This window comes from Piliocolobus tephrosceles, unplaced genomic scaffold, assembly GCF_002776525.5.
Source record: "Piliocolobus tephrosceles isolate RC106 unplaced genomic scaffold, ASM277652v3 unscaffolded_44846, whole genome shotgun sequence".
Classification (NCBI taxonomy): Eukaryota; Metazoa; Chordata; class Mammalia; order Primates; family Cercopithecidae; genus Piliocolobus; species Piliocolobus tephrosceles.
The window spans coordinates 21,268-31,374 of record NW_022329694.1 but is presented as its reverse complement, the minus strand read 5'-3'; the positions used below and the strand labels follow the sequence as shown (position 1 = coordinate 31,374).

Genomic DNA, 10,107 nt, shown 5'->3' with positions numbered 1-10,107 from the left:
ACCCTCAAGGCAAAATTAATCACCCCATCCTCTTGCTGCTCCGGGCTTTTTCTATTTCTTTGCTGTGATGGCGCTTGTCACAGTACATTATCCTCTGTCACCCTCAAGAGACAGTGAGCCCTGAATGTGGGGGACTGGTGGCCAGCGCATGTCCAGACTCCCCCAGTTCCTATTCCAGTGCCTGACAGTTGTTGGCCATGCCCAGCTCCAAGCCACCATCTGCAAAAAGACAATTCAGGATGGTTTTCTAACCAGGAGGAGGAGCTGAAGCAAGGCAGCCCTGGCTCTGAATCCCAGTCCTGTCCGTGACTTCCTGGTGACCTTCCTGAGCCTCGGATTCTTCATTTGTAAAGCAGGCAGCATCCCCTGGGCATGTCCAGGGACCTGACAGCTGTGTGTCCCCTGGCCGCCCTTCACTCCTTGCCCTCCCTTGTCCTCTCTCCCCTGGAGCTGGGCCAGGCCCCAGCCTGAAGGAGGAGAGCTGGGCGTTCCTGGAGAGGCATCATCCAAGGATTTCAGACCTTGCAAAGTGCAGGCTAACAGATAACTCCTGGTGCCGGCCCTAGCTCTGCCAGTCCTCCAAGACTGGTCTTTTAAATTTTTAAATTTATTTTAAAAATTGCTTTTTAGGCTGGGTGTGGTGGATCATGCCTATAATCCCAGCACTTCGGGAGGTCGAGGCAGGTAAATCACTTGAGGTCAGGGGTTCGAGACCAGCCTGGCCAACATGGCGAAACCCGTCTCTACTAAAAATACAAAATTAACCAGGTGTGGTGGCGCATGCCTATAATCTCAGCTACTCAGGAGGCTGAGGCAGGAGAATGACTTGAGCCTGGGAGGTGGAGGTTGCAGTGAGCCGAGATCACACCATTGCACTCCAGCCTGGGTGACAAGAGCAAAACACCATCTCAAAAAAAAAAAAATTTTTTTTTGTAAAATAGAGGCAAGGTCTATGTTGCCCAAACTGGTCTCAAACTCCTGGGCTCAAGCAATCCTCTTGCCTCAGCTTTCAAAAGTGCTGGGATTACAGCTGTGAGTCGCCACATCCACCCCAAGATTGTTCTAAAGGTGTGTCACAGAGGGGCATTGTGGCTGTGGGGTGGAGCCAGTGGGGCTGTGCACCCACCCAGCCTCCCTAGCCCTCCCCACTCTTGTACCTGGGGTCAAAGTGGACTCCTGGACCTGAGTCAGCTGAGCTGGGGAGGAGCCTTCGTTCACTCCTCCTGCTTCCTCTGCCATGGGTCCCCCCATCCCCAGGGGTGACTGGGGCAGCCCCAGGCAGGAGGTTGGGGTGGAAGTTGAGAGCTACCATGACTTGCTCAGGTGCCTGCTCCCAAGCAGAGCTCAGACCTTCAGGAGCCCGTGAGGACTCACGCCCCGGAAGTCCAGGCAGTCCAACTGACCCACTCACACGCCACTGGGATTACAGGTATGAGATTACCTGCCTCGACCTCCCTAAGTGCTGGGATTACAGGCCGCCGGAAACCTGGACCAGCCCCACAGCTAAGTCCAGGTGGAGCCGCCACCCCAGATGGTAACAGGGTACTTTGCTCAGGAACTCCTGGGCTGCAGTCCCTCAGTTGCAGTGATTGATGGCAAGGGGTTGGGGGTGGAAGAAGTCTGGAGCAGTCATTGTGAAACTACAACAGCAATACGAAGAGAGCTCTGGGGATGGGTGGCACAATGGTGTGAATGTGCTTCACACCACTGAACTGTACACTTTAAGATGGTTAAGAGGCCAGGTGTGGTGGCTCATGCCTGAAATCTCCCAGCACTTTGGGAGACTGAGGTGTGTGGATCCCATGAGGCCAGGAGTTCAAGACCAGCCTGGCCAACATGACAAAACCCCATCTCTACTAAACATACAACAATTATCCAGGCGCAGTGGTGCACACCTGTATCCCAGCTACTCGGGAGGCTAAGGCATGAGAATCCCTTGAACCTAGGAGGCAGAGTTTGCAGGGGGCAGAGAGAGGGCTACTGTATCTCAGCCTGGGCGACAGTGCAAGACTCTGTCTCAAAAAAAAAAAAAAAAAGATAGCTAAGATGTCATGTTTTATGTGCGTTTTACCATGATTCAAAATGTTTTAAGCCAGGTGTGGTGGTAGTCCCAGCTACTCAGGAAGCTGAGCCAGGAGGATTGCTTGAGGTCAGGAGTTAGAGGCTTGTGATTGGGCCACTGCACTCCAGCCTGGGCAGCACTGCACTCCTCTTAAAAAAAAAAAAAAAAATGGAGACAGAAAAAAGAAAAAAAAATCTGTATAATATAGAGACTTGGATTGTCATAGTCCAGAGTTGTCCAAAAGGTGCTGGTCATGGGCCACCACTTTTTTTTTTTAACCAGTACTTTACCTAGATTATTTTTAAAGCTTAATTACAATAGCTTTCAAATATACACAAAGGTAAAGGGAGGGAATTGTTTTAAACTCCCATGTACCCACTGCCTGCCTTTAAAAGTTACCCAGCAGAGGCTGATTTTATTTACTTCCACACAAACCCTCCCACACTCCAGGGTTCTTTTAAAGCAAATTCCATGCAGTATGACATTTCATCCATAGATGCTTCAGTGCACACAATTTAAACTCTAATAATTATGCTTATATTTTTTTAATTTTAATTTTAATTTTTATTACTGTTTTTTGAGACAGTCTCGTTCTGTCGCCAGGCTAGAGTGCAATGGCGTGATCTTGGCTCACTGCAACCTCTGCCTCCTGGGTTCAAACGATTCTCCTGCCTCAGCCTCCTGAGTAGCTGGGACTACAGGCGCCCGCCACCACGCCCGGCTAATTTTTGTATTTTTAGTACAGACAGTGTTTCACCATGTTGGCCAGGATGGTCTCGATCTCCTGACCTTGTGATCCGCCCTTCTCGGCCTCCCAAAGTGCTGGGATTACAGGCATGAGCCTCCACACCTGGCCTGTATTTTTATTTTTTACTTTTTTTCTTTTACTTTTTTTTTGTTTAACTTTTAACCTCTGTTGGACTTTATATTTTATTATTATTATTTTATTTTATTTTTTATTTTTTGAGACAAAGTCTCACTCTGTTGCTCAGGCTGGAGTGCAGTGGTGCGATCTCAGCTCACTGTAACCTCCACCTCCCAGGCTCAAGCAACTCTCCTGTCTCAGCCTCCTGAGTAGCTGGGACTACAGGCACAGGCCACCATGCCCGGCTAATTTTTGTGTTTTTAGTAGAGATGGGGTTTCACCATATTGGTCAAGCTGGTCTCGAACTCCTGACCTCAGGTGATCCACCTGCCTCAGCCTCCCAAAGTGCTGGGATTACAGGCATGAGCCACCACGCCCAGCCTATTTATTTATTTTAGAGACAGGGTCTTCCTCTGTTGCCCAGGTTGAAGTGCAGTGGTGAAGTCATAGCTCACTGCAGGCTCAAACTCCTGGGCTTAAGAGATCCTCCTGCCATGGCCTCCCGAAGTGCTGGGATTACAGGCATGGGGCCGGTGCCTGGTCTAAATTGTAATAATTTTACAGTTTGCCTCAAACAAGGACTGATGTCTGGGCAAGGTCTGCTGGGGGCCTCCCACATGCAGGCAGTCTCTGTGCTGTGCCCTCTACCAGCGCTGAGGGTCACTTGCCCACAGGCACCGCTCTCTTTTCCCCTTTGGGGAAGGCCAGGAGAAGTGAATTTTGAGGTTACCTGAAGGACTTCTATGTGTTTGGAAAAGGGTGTTCAGCTGAAGCTGATGGCCTCGTGCCCAAAGGGGAACACTTCCCATTGGCCTGTGGAAGCCACAGGCCTGACAGTGGGGTCCTGGTCTTGGGGGTCTCAGCCACCTGGTCACCCATTCCCCCCTCACTTAGGCATCCATCTAGCAGGCTGCTTACACCTCCTTCCATCTGTCTGTGTTCAGCCAATCAGGCAAGCCAGGGTTACAGCCCTCCGTGCCCTGGGCCCTGGCTCCATGAAGCACCATGGGCCTTGGAAGACCTCCCCAAATCATCCCGTCTCCCCAGTATCTTCTGCCAAGGCAGGAGTTTCCCCGGGACCCTGACTGGTCCACTTCCTTGGCAGAGTTTGTAGCTGTGCCTGACACAGCCCACCTACCTGGCTTCTGTCCCAAACCCGCAGCCAGGCCATGTGACAGCCGCTGCCTGTGCCCAAACATTCATCCAGCCCCACCCAGGAGAGCCAGACACTCACACAATCTCACCCACACATCCTCACCCGCCTGGCCTTGCCGCGCCCCCCCCCCCCCCCCCCCCCCAACCCACCGGGGCAGCAACTTCCTCTACCTTCTGCTTGCTCCACCTCCTCCTAGAGCTGGGTCACACACAGTTTCCCACGCCCTTGGCAGGTTGGTCATGGCCCTGGCAGGTCTGAGGACAGGATGGGCACAGGACTGTGTGCAGCATAGAAAGGTCAGGGAGTGTAGCCTCCTACTCTGTGCCAGCTACCAGCCCCTGGAGCTTATTAGGCTGATGGGGACAAAGAATGCACCAGAGGGGACAGTGACCAGCCTGGGCAACAGAGCAAGACCCTGTCTCAAAAAGGAAAAAAAAAAAAAAAAAAAAAAAATAAGGAGGAAGGGGATTGGGCAGAGGGCACCAGCAGAGGAGCTCTGGATCTAAGTGCCTGACAGAGGAGTCCCCGTTACACAGAAAAGGCCCTGATACCACTTGCTTAGTCACTGGCCAGCAGGGAAGAGGGTGACCTCGATCTGAGAGCTGAGGGGACCCCGAAGGTGCTGACAGCTGGGCAGTGATGAGTCCTTCTGAAGGGGCATCTCGCCTTCCCCACCCGGTCATGCTGGGCCAGGCCGGGTAGCAGATGACCTGGGCTGCAGACATTAAGCCTTTAGAATGGAAGCTGGGTGACGGCAGGACTGCGGCCAGCTAGACTCTGTCACCCCCAGTCTGTCACAGGCCAGGACCCACAAGGCCCTCGGCATGCTGAAATGAATGTGTGCAGGAGTGAGGGAATGAACTTCCTCGAAAGAATCCTGGCGTGGGGCAGGGTGCAGTGGCTCATGCCTGTAATCACAGCCCTGCGGGAGGCCAAGGCGGGTGGATCATGAGGTCAGGAGTTTGAGTCCAGCCTGACCAACATGGTGAAACGCCATCTCTACTAAAAATACAAAAATCAGCCGGGTGTGGTGGTGTGCTCCTGTAATCCCAGCTACTTGGGAGGCTGAGGCAGGAGAATGGCTTGAACCTGGGAGGCGGAGGTTGTGGTGAGCCAAGATCGCACCATGGCACTCTCGGCTGGATGACAGAGTGAGACTCCTTCTCAAAAAAAACAAAAAACAAAAACAAAAAAAACAACCACCAAGAATCCTGGCATGGTGGTGAGATTCTGGAACTTGGCCTCAGGGACCTGCATTCACATTCAGCCCTAGCCCTTCTTAGCTGTGTGACCTTTGACCTGCCCTAGGCCTTAATTTCCCTGTTGGTGAAATGAGAGTGATGATGCCTGTCATGATATTTCATTTCATTTTCTTTTCTTTTCTTTTCTTTTTTTTTTTTTTGAGACAGAGTCTCCCTCTGTCACCCAGACTGGAGTGCAGTGGCACAATCATGGCTGACTGCAACCCCTGCCTCCTGAGATCAATCGATTCTTGTGCCTTAGCCTCCCAAGTAGCTGAGACTACAGGCATGTGCCACCACGCCCGGCTAATTTTTTTGTAGTTTTAGTAAAGACAGGGTTTCGTCATGTTGGCCAGGCTGGTCTCGGACTCCTGACCTCAACTGATCCACCGCCTTGGCCTCCCAATATGCTGGGATTACAGGCATGCGCCACCGTCCCCGGCTGCCATGATACCTCAATGTAGTGATATAGAATCCTGTGTCTGCCATGACCTTCCTTAGGTGGAGCAGAAAGTGTCACCCCCATGTAAGAGAAGGAACTGGAAGAAAATATGCCGGGATTTGCCTCTGGGTGATTTTTTTTTTTTTTTTTGAGATGGAGTTTCGCCCTTGTTGCCCAGGCTGGAGTGCAGTGGCATGATCTCGGCTCACCGCAACCTCTGCCTCCCAGGTTCAAGCGATTCTCCTGCCTCAGCTTTCCTGAGTAGCTGGGATTACAGGCATGAGCCACTATACCCAGCTAATTTTGTATTTTTCATAGAGACGGGGTTTCTCCATGTTGGTCAGGTTGGTCTCGAACTCCTGACCTCAGGTGATCCGCCTGCCTCAGCCTCCCAAAGTGCTGGGATTACAGGTGTGAGTCACCATGCCCAGCCTATTTATTTAGGCCTTTCTTTTTCTTTTTCTTTTTCTTTTTTTTCAGGCTTAATTCACTTTATTTTTCTTGTATAAAAACCCTATGTTGTAGCCACAGCTGGAGCGTGGGTCCGCTGCACAGAGACTCTGGTGTGGGTCTTGACAAGGTGGTCAGTGAATTCCTGATAGGAAGACTTGGTAAATACAGTCTCCTTCCAGAGGTCAGGGTCAGGTAGCTGTAGGTCTTAGAGATGGCATCAAAGGTGGCCTTGGCGAAGTTGCCCAGGGTGGCAGTGCAGCCCCGGGCTGAGGTGAAGCAGTCATCAATACCAGCCATCATGAGCAACTTCTTAGGCACAGGCACTGAGACGATACCAGTGCCCCAGGGTGCAGGGATGAGGCGCACCACCAGCACAGAGCCGCAGCAGCCTGTCACCTTGCAAGGGACAGTGTGGGGCTTGCCGATCTTGTTCCCCCAGTAGCCTCTGCGCACAGGGACAATGGAGAGTTTGGCCAGGATGATGGCCCCACGGATGGCGGTGGCCACCTCCGTGGAACACTTAACACCAAGGCTGACATGGCCATTGTAGTCCCCGATAGCAACAAAGGCCTTGAACCTGGTGTGCTGGCCAGCGCGGGTCTGCTTCTGCACCGGCATAATCTTCAAAACCTCATCTTTGAGAGAGGCCCCCAAGAAAAAGTCAATGGTCTCAGGTTCCTTAATGAGCAGGGAGAAGAGGTAGATCTCCTCCAGGGACTCGATCTTCAAGTCCTTGACCAAGCAGCCCAGCTTGGTGACGGGCATCCACTCCTATGCTCGGCCTTGCCTCCGCCAGCTCCGCGACCTCGGCCCCCGATGCCACTGCCGAAACCTCCGCAGAAGCCACCGCGATTCCCCATCCCAGGGCCACCAGGACCTCTGGGCCCCCCTCCCCCCGCCCGCTGCACCGGCACATCCGCCATTTGGTGTTTTCTTGGAGCTTTTTTTTTTTTCTGCAGAGGCAATCTCGCTGTGTTGTCCAGACTGGAATGCAGTGTTGCAATCTCCGCTCACTGCAAGCTCTGCCTCCTGGGTTCATGCCATTCTCCTGCCTCAGCCTCCCTGGTAGCTGGGACTACAGGCGCCGGCCACCACACCCGGCTAATTTTTTGTATTTTTTGTATTTTTAGTAGAGTTGGGGTTTCATGTGTTAGCCAGGATGGTCTCGATCTCCTGACCTCATGATTGACCTGCCTTGACCTCCCAAAGTGCTGGGATTACAGGCGTGAGCCACCGCGCCTGGCCTGTTTTAAGTTTTATTTTGAAATAGTTTTAAGATACAGAGAAAAGTTGCAAAAAATAGTATAGAATTCCTTCTGTAAACCAAAATGTGTAAGACAGGTCTCAATCGATATGAAATTTTATTTTGCCAATGTTAAGGGCATGCCCAGGAACGAGGTCTGTGCCTCTCTCCACAGATGATTTTGAGGGCTTCCCTATGAAAGGGGAAAAGCGGGCTGGAGGGAAAGAGGGAGGGTGTCATGGGAATCCACATGTTGCAAGAGGAGCAGGCAGGGTGTAAAGCCTTAGTTTGAATTTTTTTTTTTTTTTTTTTTTGGAGGCAGGGTCTCACGTCTGTCACCCAGGCTGCAGTGCAGTGACACAATCACAGCTCACCACAGCCTCAACTTTGGAGCTCAGGTGATCCTCCCACCTCAGCCTCCCTGTAGCTGGGAGTGCAGGCACATACCACCATGCCTGGCTAATTTTTGTATTTTTTGTAGAGACGAGATCTCTCCATGTTGCCAGTCTCTTCTCAAACTCTTGGGTCCAAGTCATCCGCCTGCCCCAGCCTCCCAAGTGCTGAGATTACAGGCTTGAGCTGCCGCGCCCGGCCAGCCTTAGTTTCCTTTCACACCTTATATCTTTCACTCAGCCTCGCCCAGTGTTAACATCTTATGTAATCATAGCACTAAGATCAAAATGAGGAAATTAACATCAGTACAATACTATAAACTCCAGTCTTTATGGTTTTTTCAGAGACAGGGTCTCCCTCTCTCCAGGCTGGAGTGCAGTGACCTGATCACAGCTCACTGTGGCCTCGACCTCCCAGACCAAATGGATCCTTCTACCTCAGCCTCCAGAGTAGCTGGAACTACAAGTAAGTGCCACCTCACCCAGCTAATGAAAAAAAATAGTTTTTGGCCAGGCGCGGTGGCTCACACCTGTAATCCCAGCACTTTGGGAGGCCGAGTTGGGTGAATCATGAGGTCAGGAGATCAAGACCATCCTGGCTAACATGGTGAAACCACATCTCTACTAAAAACACACAGGCACACACACACACAAATTAGCCGAGAGTGGTGGCGGGCACCTGTAACCCCAAATACTCAGGAGGCTGAGGCGGGAGAATGGCATGAACCCAGGAGGCGGAGCTTGCAGTGAGCTGAGATTGCACCGCTGCACTGCACTGCACTTCACATACAAAAAAAAAAATTTTTTTTTTTTTTTTTTGAGACGGAGTCTCACTCTGTCACCCAGGCTGGAGTGCAGTTGTGCGATCTTGGCTCACTGCAAGCTCCACCTCCCGGGTTCACGCCATTCTCTTGCCTCAGCCTCCTGAGTAGCTGGGACTATAGGCACCTGCCACCATGCCCGGCTAATTTTTTTGTATTTTTTAATAGAGATGGGGTTTCACCATGTTAGCCAGGATGGTCTCGATCTCCTGACCTCATGATCCATCCGCCTCAGCCTCCCAAAGTACTAGGATTACAGGCGTGAGCCACCACACCTGGCCAAAAAAAATATATATATATTTTTATATATAAATAAAATATATATTTTATTTTTATATAAAATATAAAAATTTTATATAAATTTTTATATAAATTTATATATAAATATATATATTTATATTTAAATAAAATATATAAATTATATTATTTTATATAATATAATTATGGCACTGTGGCTCTCGCCTGTAATCCCAACACTTTGGGAGACTGAGGCAGGAGGATCGCTTGAGCCCAGGGATTTGAGACCAGCCTGAGCAACATGGTAAAACCCTTCCTCTGCAAAAACTACAAAAATTAGCTGGGCATGTTGGCCGCACCTGTAGTCCCAGCTACTTGAGAAGCTGAGATGGGAGGATGTCTTGAGCCCAGGAAGTCGAGGCTGCAGTGAGCTGAGATTGTGCCAGCTGCACTCCAGCTTAGGTAACAGAGGTGAGACCCTATCTCAAATAAAAAGCATTTTTTTTTTTTGAGACAGAATCTTGCTCTATCACCCAGGGTGGAGTGCAGTGGCGTGATCTCGGCTCACTACAACCTCCACCTCACGGGTTCAAGTGATTCTTGTGCCTCAGTCTCCCAAGTAGCTGGAGCTACAGGTGCCCACCGCCATGCCCGGCTGATTTTTGTATTTTTAGAAGAGACAGGGTTTTGCCATGCTGGCCATTCTGGTCTTGAACTCCTGACCTTAGATGATCCACCCGCCTTGGCCTCTCAAAGTGCTGGGATAACAGGCATGAGCCACCACACCCAGCCGAAAAAAAAAATTTTTAATTTATTTAGAAACGGGGGTCACACCATGTTACCTAGGTGGTCTAGAACTCCTGGCCACAAGCTATCTTCCCACCTCAGCCTTCTGAGTAGCTGGCACTACAGGCACCAGCAACCAGGCCCAGCTAAGCTTTACAGAGATTTAACCAGTTTTTTCATTAATGTCCATTTTCTGGTCCAGGATCCAACCTGGCATTGCTTTTAGCTGTCATGGCTCCTTAGTGTCCTCCAGTCCCTGAGGGTTCCTCAGTCTTTTCTCGTCTTTTGAGACTCACTTTTTGAGGAGTGCTGGTCAGAGGCTTTTAGAGTATCCCTCAGCTCATGCTGGAGGAGGCTCTGTGGTATGGGGAAGGTTGACACCGAGGTGTACCCGCAGTGCATATCCAGA

At 50.7% G+C, this 10,107-nt stretch overlaps 1 pseudogene; it reads right to left on the bottom strand.

Annotated features, from left to right (window-relative positions):
* Positions 1–6,246: 6,246 nt before the first annotated feature.
* On the bottom strand, positions 6,247–6,999 carry LOC113224457 (annotated as a pseudogene).
* Positions 7,000–10,107: the final 3,108 nt, after the last annotated feature.